A 9,182-nucleotide genomic window follows, 5' to 3' on the forward strand; every position below is an offset into this window, starting at 1 on the left:
CTTTTCCAGAACTCCCCATGGTACAGGTATCCTGGGTTTATAGTTTAACTGCTGGGAAGTGCCTTGATGGTAATATCTAATTATATAAATTAGGACAGACCACTGTCAGAGAAAAACTCAGTTCTCACTTGTTGGTTGGGTGCAGCAGAGTCAGATACTTTATTTATTCTCAAGCAATTGCAAAGAGGGAGAGAGTGCCCTAGGACGCAGGGTTTCCCCCTCCTAGGCAGGTCTCTCTCCAAGTAAACAATTACAGCAAGCATTTATACTTTTTGTTACCTACAATAATGAGCAACAGCTTCATTTTGTTTATACATAGGCTATCTTGTTTTTCTCACTTCTATTTAGACGCAAGTTTACATTCCTCATTATCAACACAAGGTCGCAACGACTTCTCCCACAGTTCTTTCCCACTCACTTCACACAATCCTCGCTTCTACAAATCTTGTATTATTAGGGTTACAGCTAGCCTAACTCTTGCTAACAGAGACTGTCTTGCATTAAGATCCCCTATAAATCCCTGCCAGTTCTTTCTTTACTTCCACACCACAGTGATATTTATTCTGCCTTGGCTGCCTTTCAGCCAAGCCTTTGTTTGACATGGTTGTTGTTTTTCTGACTTGTTTTAATGTAAACTTGCTTAAATGACATTTATAAGCCACTGTGTAGGACAGGGGTGATATGTGCGGAGAAGAGATGATAGAGAAGACGCCTGAACAAACTGCCAAAACCTGCTTGACGAAAAATAGGACAATCCCTGTATGGAGTAAAGGGTAAAAAGAGAAATAACATGAAAATAGCATGGACAGCAAACATTATGCAAGCTGAAGCATATGCATGCACATTGTGTGAGTTGGACAAGACACATAATACTTCACGTTGATTGGAAAAGAGTAATGAATATTTAAATTGGAAGATGTGACTTCTGGAAAGTTATATGGCAGGCAGTGGTAGAACCCCTTATGGGGTTATTCCCTATGACGTCATGGATGGGTATATCTGTATTAGAATGTAAGTGGGTTGGTAGTGTGTGAGGAGAATGTCATTGCGACCTACCTACACCCCAGGAGAGGGTGACTGGTGCCTGTCTTTTTCCATACATCTGTTATTTCTCACTCTAATAGGAACTGCCATCACAAGGTGCGCTTTTGGTTCAAATAAAGATTTGAATGAAGAAACCTGAGCATCTAAGACCAAGAGTGTGTCATTCTCACACAACAGCTCTTTTGAAGCACATGACAGTGACACAAACAGACACACTGGCAGGCTCTGAATAGGGTTCTTGAACTCTTCATGTATCACAGAAAATATATAGATCCAGGCAGAAATAATAAACACACCAACATGCATTTTCTTGCCTCAGTTTCCTCATTGTTCTGGAACATTCTATGGGCTTATGACAGAGTCTTCTGAGATGTCCAGGATCCACTGCACATCCACATGGCTACATCTCTGAATCATGGAGTCTCTCTTTCTCTCTCTAAGTCAGCTAGCTTTCTTCTCCCTCAGTAGTCCCAGAGTTAAACAAGGATGCCCTGCTAGGGAAGCAAGTCTGTCTCATCCTCTCTCCTGCCCAACATTTTCTGTCTGTCTCCTCCTGACTCAGCCTCCATGGTTTCTAAAGACTTGCACCACTGCCTGGGTTTCTTTGTTCTGCTGCAAGGCATTTTCCACACTCCAGAGCCCTGCAGAGAAACTTGGGCCATAACTACACATACAGGACTGTACCAGTACAGCTGCTCCACTGCAGGGCACATGTGGTGAAGATGCCCTGTGCCAACGGGAGAAAGCTCTCTGGCTGGCATAAAACCCCACCTCTGCAAGCGGCATAAGCTGTGTCAGGAGGACAAACTCTCCCTCTGACATAGTGCTGTGCACACAAGCGCTTGTGTTGGTGTAACTTATGTCGCTCGGGGAATGGGTGGAATATTCACATCCCTGAGCAACGTAAGTTTTACCAGCAGAGGATGTAGTGTAGACAGCCTTGGCTGAACTGGTTTCCCAGTTCCTTCTCAATAGGTGAACATTACAATTTAATGACCCACCCTTGTACCCTGTCTGAAAGAGATGTGCTACAGTCCTGTCAACAATCTGCTTTCATTGAGGCATTCCATGATTCAAGAATTTCATAACATCCACCAGGATTCATAAGCTGTGCATAGACAGATTCCCTGAATTGTGCGATTTTCAGAGTCATATTTTGAAGATTTAAGAGGGACTTAAGTACATGGGCTTTGTGTGATTTTGGTCATCTTTACAAAGGTCAATTTACCTCATCCCCAAGCATTCACTAAATTATTAGACCACAATCACTTTGTTTTCATTGAAAGAAGCAGTATTAGCAATGTCTACATAAACAGCTGGAGTGCTGTATCCAGTTTTGTGCACCAAATTGACAAATTGAAGCAAGTCTAGAGCAAAGCAATAAAAGTGATCAAAGGTTTAGAAAACCTGACCTGTGAGAAAGGATAAAATAGCTGGGCATGTTTAATATTGAGAAGATAAGTCTGAGGGAGGACCTGATAACAATCTACATATATGTTAATGGTTGTTATAAATGTAACCCTTCTGCCCCTCTGAGTTGGCAGCAACAATGGCCGGGTTCAGTATCCAGGGGTTCCGTTTCAGTAACACAATGCATAACCGGCTCGAGCCCCCACCCAGTGACCTGGGACACTCACATACCACACCCCCCTGGGCGCCTCTAGGAGGCAATACTTCCCCTCTCGCAAGCACGGAGTCTGAGTGTAGCAAAATCTTTTTTAATAAAGGAAGGAATCAATGCGGCATCCCATTGGAGAAACACCACAAACAGGGTTATAACACAAACCATAAACAAAAACCCACCTCCAAGTACGTTTGGCACTGTCCTTTTTCCCCTTAGGGTTTTAAGTCCTATCACCCCAAAGTCCAACAACCCAAAAGTCTCTGGTCAATGCCACCCCAGAGTTCGAGAGTTTATCTGTAGAGGTCCCTCCCCCCAGCCTGGGTAGAAAGGGGAACCTTACGTGGTCCGGGGCCAACTGCCCTGCCTCTCCGTGGGTTCTGCTTCCGCCTTCTCCATGAACTGCTCCGCTTTACCAGCTGCTCCACTCTGCTCCTCCAGCCGTCCTCAGAAACTGCTCCGCTCCACCAGCTGCTCTGCTCCATGAGCTGCTCCAGTTTTTTCTGCAAACTGCTCGGCTCCGCTCACTCTGTGGGCCGCTCCACACGTTCCACAGCTACTCCGCTCTGCCAGCCACTCTGCTGCCACCAGCTGTCCCGTGATACCTAGTGAAATTTGGCTGCTGCTTTGTTTGGGTCTGTCAGGCTCCAAGGGCTTGACTTTTCTTGAGTCGGGAGAAGGGAAAGTGGATGATAGGTCCCTAAATTCCCTTGGGGGCAGCAGAGGGTAATGGATGGGAGTCAGATAGTTTGGAATCTAATCCTCAAACTTAAATATTCCATCCTGTCTGACTACAATATACAAAAGCCATGCTGATATCTTAAAAGGTGTTTTTTTTTTGGGATCATGTCACTAGCTGCACACAATTAAAGCCTGACTTCAGATACCTCTAGAGAATTTGGCCATAAACTCTGAAAATAACCCAATCTCTAGATGACTCTGCTTCAAAATTTCAAAGAAAGATAAAAGTGGCTTGGTCAAAAGAGATCTCATTTATGACATGAGATTAAATAGCCAGATTGTCTCCTCTGGAGTGACATGAGTAAAATTGCCTATGATCGCAGCTACATAAACATGTTAATAGATCCCTTTTGTAGCACATGCCATAATATTTGTAAAATCCATGAAACAGGAAGGAGTGGGAAGTGGGAGGAGAAAGAGACTGAGAGAGAGCGAGAGAGAGAATTCCCTGGGTCTTAATGATCTGATATAAACAATAAAAAGCCAAGGGATTTCAAAGCCAAAGATTCTTTCATGAATGAATGTTGTCAGTGGACCATTCTGAGGATTTACCTCGTTCTGTCTGATATAATCGTCTTAGACATGGCTGGGTGCATGCTGGATGGATGGAGGCTGTGTTTTATATGAAAGAGAGATAGAGAGAGAGAGGTTGCCAATGGAATATGTCTGATTACTGTTCAAGACAGAATGGATGAAGTGTCAACTTTCACAACAGGTAATTTTTTCTCTCTTTTTGTTGTTTGTTTAGTCAAAATTGATATTCTTTTTTTTGGTGCAAAAATTTCTTTAGATGGGAAATAGCTTTTTGAGGAAAGAGAAATTTCAACAAAATAAATTGTGTTAATAAAAAAAGTGTTTTCATTGAAAAAAGAAAATAAAAAAGCGGTAAGTTTGTTTATTTGTTTGTTTTTGACAACCAATCTCTCCATCCACCAAAATTGTGTGTGTGTGTGTGTGTGTGTTTTTTCAATGAAAACTCCAAACATTTCAATACAATTTTAGGTTTTTCTTTTTTTCATTTTCATCAGAATTGTCCATTGGGTAGAAAATATTTTCCCCGCTAGCTCCATTTACCAGTCCCTTTTGTTTCCATCTATCTTTTCAATAAATATTGTTTTCATTTTTTAAATCCTTTTTTTTCCCTGTCCAGATCTGAACTCCCTCTATTTCTGCTCTTATGAGATGGGGAGATCAGTACCAGAACACAATATTCTAGAAGAAGACATTTATTAATTGATGGAATGGCACAGGAGTATTTTCAGTGTTATTCTCCATCACAATTCTTATTCATCATGGCTGAGGTTTTTTTTTTCAACTGAGCTTAATTTTCTGGCTCCCACTGAAAGTTATAGCTTGTCCCTTTGAAAATAACATACAGTAGGACACTTGAGTAGTAACTTTCCATTCCTGGGTAAAATATCTTATAGAATCATAGCTTCATAGACCATTGTGATCATCTACTCTGACATCCTATATAACACAGGCGAGAGAACTTCCCAAAATTCCCACAGGCCCTACAATTTCCCCAACCTCCCTTCATGTCTCAGTTCACCGTCTATGAAAAAGACAGAAAAAAAACCTGCCCTTTCTCCTGTGGTACACATGGGGAGAATAAACTAATCAATGTTTGTCAGTGACATGGTGACAGGTCAGCTGCCCCATTTCCCTTTTTCTGGTCTCTCTGTGTACCCACTTCTTGCCCCTTCCCTGTCTTGTAGTGGAATCTTCTTGCTGGTCTTCCACTCTTGGTGCTGGGGATGCAGCCACACTGCCCTGTGTACCAACAACATATCAGCCTGCAGCTCCATCTGGGTTTCAGACAAACAATAAATATCTTTTATTGGATCAACTTCTGTTGGTGAGTGAGACAAGCTTTCAAGCCACACAGAGCTCTTCTGAAAGTCTGGGGAAATTATTTCAAGGGTCACCACAAAACACAATGTAGAACAGATTGTTTAGTATAAGTAGTTAGCACATATTCTAAGGGCCCATTCAAGATAGAGTGGCCCATTAACACTTCTGCAATCGCAGGACAAAAAGAAGGGTTAGTACGCTACACATCTTTGTAATAAGACATAAATCCAAGGTCTCTGTTCAGTCCAGGATTTTAAGGGTTTAGCAAAGTTATGAATTTAAGCTCCCAGGCTTATCTTTCAAAAGTGTTGTGCAGGTTTCTTTGCAGGATGAGGATGATAAGTCAGATGTAGAGTGATAGCTTTGTGAAAAGTGTTTACTCACAGGTGACATGGTATTTTTGTCTTCTATCATTTTCCTGTGTGAGTGTATCTGAGTGTGTAGTGATTGTCGATATTACCCACATAGCTGTTAGTTTTTCACTTAGTGCATGGGATGAGGTGCACCACATGTTGTGATAAGTATGTGTAGGACCCATGGATCTTGAAAGGTGTGTTCTGGGGGAGTGTTGATCATTGTAGCAGTGGAGATATGTCTGCAGGTTTTGCATCTGTTATGGCAGGGTCTGTTGCTCCTTTGAGTTGGTGTGTTATAGAATCATAGACTTTAAGGTCAGAAGGGACCATTATGATCATTTAGTCTGACCTCCTACACAATGGAGGCCACAGCATCTCACTCATCCACTCTTGTAACAAATCCCTAACGTATGTCTGAGCTACTGAAGTCCTCAAATCGTGGTTTAAAGACCTCAAGGTGCAGAGAATCCTCCGGAAAGTGACCCATGTCCCACGCTACAGAGGAAGGCGAAAACCCCCCAGGACCTCTGCCAATCTGCCCTGGAAGAAAATTCCTTCCCAACTCAGGGCTGCCTAGAGGATTCAGGGGGCCTGGGGCAAAGCAATTTCTCTGGCCTCTTCCATAAAAAAAAGTTGCAATACTGTAAAATACTATATTCTCATGAGGACCCCTGTGGGGCCGGGGGCAAATTGCCCCACTTGCCCCCCCCCAGGCCGCCCTGGGGAAAATAAACATTTTAAAACCTTCTGCATCTCGGCACAAACCCAGATTTGAGAAAACTTCTTTTCAAGTCACCTTTACAAGGTACCACTGGTTCTCAACATCAGCTAGTGCTAAAAGGCACTAAAGCTCATTAAAAGGGTTGGACAAATATTTTCTGTCAAAACATTTTTTTGGATCGAAAATTAGGGTTTTTTAAAAAGCAGAAAAAATCACGGACAGTGTCTGTTTTCCTTCAAAATTTGTTGTGGTTTTTTTAATTGAAAAGCTGAAATTAGTCTGCGAAAACCTGAACATGGTTTGGGGTTTCACAAGTGTGTGGCCAAATATTTGCTACCTGCTCTGTTTGATTGTTTAAAGAAACAATAAAAAAATTCTGCTTAAAAAAAATCCAAATTTTTTGAACCACCTCAACTTGTGACCAAATGCCTGGGCCCATCCAGGCAGAGATTTTTCCAGGTTTCTGAAACTCTGCTGGCTTCCTTAACTCATATTTGTCTCCGTAACTTTGGGTTCATTTAGGTCAGCCCTCACCTTAAACCTGCTTTGCCTCCAGTATTTATAATAGTGTTAAATATATAAACAAAGTGTTTTTAATTTATAAGGGGTGGGAGGTCGCACTCAGAGCTTTGTTATGTGAAAGGGGTCACCAGTACAAAAGTTTGAGAACCACTGACTCTGACCCCCACCTACTTCCTGCCCCCCGACTGCCCCCTTCAGAATCCCCAACCCATCCTGCAACTTGTCCCCTGACTGCCCCTCTGAGACTCTCCCAACCACCACCCTGGGACACCACCTCCCATGAACCACTCCTGCTTCCTGTCCCCTGACTGCCCCGGCCCCATTCACCCCCTCTCTGAGTCCTGACAGACCTCCGGAATGCTCACAATCTGACCCCCTGTTCCCCGCCTCTGACCGCCCCCCCACAAAACCTCTGCCCCCTTCCTGTGCCCTGACTGTCCTCAGAACTCCCTGGACAGAGCTGCAGCGGCGTGTCTCCGGCAGGACCTGAGCTCCCTCCGCTTGGCTGCAGCTCGCAGCCTCGCCTGCTTACCACAGGGCTCTGATCGGGAGGTGCTCAGTCCCCACTGGAGCAACACCTCTGCAGCGCTGTCCAGAGCCACTTCTGGACATGGCGTGCTGAGGCGCCAGGGGCTGGGGGGAGGCAGGGGAGAGCCTCCAACACTCTTGGGGGGGCCCCTCTGGGGCCCCGGGGCCTGAGGCAAATTGCCCCACTTGCCCCCCCTTCTTGGCGGCCCTGTCCCATCCCGGACCCCAAATATGGCAATCAGCTAACGCTGAGCATGTGGGCAAGACTCAGCAGCCAGCACTAAGGAAAGAATTCTCCGTAGTAACTCAGATCCCACCCCATCTAACATCCCATCACAGACCACTGGGCATATTTACCACTAATAGTCAAAGATCAATTAATTGCCAAAATTAGCCTATCCCATCATACCATCCACTCCATAAACTTATCAAGCTTAGTCTTGAAGCCAGATATGTCTTTTGCCTCCACTGCTCCCCTTGGAATGCTGTTCCAGAACTTCACTCCTCTGATGGTTAGAAACCGTCATCTAATTTCAAGTCTAAACTTGCTGATGTCCAGTTTATATCCATTTATTCTTGTGTCTACATTGGTACTGAGTTTAAATAATTCCTCTCCCTTCCTAATATTTATCCCTCTGATATATTTATAAAGAGCAATCATATGTCTCCTCAGCCTTCTTTTGGTTAGGCTAAACAAGCCAAACTCTTTGAGTCTCCTTTCATAAGACAGGTTTTCCATTCCTCTGATCATCCTAATAGCCCTTCTCTGTACCTGTTCCAGTTTGAATTCATCCTTCTTAAACATGGGAGACCAGAACTGTACACAATATCCCAGATGAGGTCTCACCAGTGCCTTGTATAATAGTACTAACATTAGCTTTTTTTCACTACTTTCTCCTTCAATTTTTTCCCCAAGACCTTGCATACTACACATGTCAAACTAACAGGCCTATAACTGCCAGGATCACTTTTCTCTCCTTTCTTAAAAATAGGAACTATGTTAGCAATTCTCCAGTCGTATGGTACAACCCCTGAGTTTACCAATTCATTACAAATTCTTGTGAATGGGCTTGCAATTTCATGTGCCAGTTCCTTTAATATACTTGGATGAAGATTACCTGGGCCCCCCAATTTGGTCCATTAAACTGTTCGAGTTTGGCTTCTACCTCAGCTATGGTAATATCTACCTCCATATCCTCATTTCCATTTAACATCCCACCATTATCCCTAAGCTCCTCATTAGACTCATTAAAAACTAAGGCAAAGTATTTGTTTAGATATTTTGCCATGACTAGGTTACCCTTAACCTCCACTCCATTTCTTTTCTTTCTTCTTATTTATATGGCTATAGAACCTTTTACTAATGGTTTTAATTCCCTGTGAAAGGTCCAACTCTACACGACTTTTGGCCTTTCTCACTTTATCCCTACATGTTCTGACTTCAGTAAGGTAGCTTTACTTTGTTGATCACTCTCATCTTCCACTCTTTGTAGGTTTTCATAGAATCATAGAATATCAGGGTTGGAAGGGACCTCAGGAGATCATCTAGTCCAACTCCTGGCTCAAAGGAGGACCAATCCCCAGACAGATTTTTGCCCCATATTCCTGAATGGTCCCCTGAAGGGATGAACTCACCACTCTGGGTTTAGCAGGCCAATGCTCAAACCATTGAGCTATTCCTCCCCTCTTTCTGCTTTTTCTTAATCACCTCTCTGAGATGCTTGTTCATCCAGCTTGGTCTTCCACTTCTGACTACGAATATTTTCCCCTTTCTTGGGATGCAGGCTTCTAAAAG

This window comes from Gopherus flavomarginatus (assembly GCF_025201925.1).
Source record: "Gopherus flavomarginatus isolate rGopFla2 chromosome 11 unlocalized genomic scaffold, rGopFla2.mat.asm SUPER_11_unloc_1, whole genome shotgun sequence".
NCBI lineage: Eukaryota > Metazoa > Chordata > Testudines > Testudinidae > Gopherus > Gopherus flavomarginatus.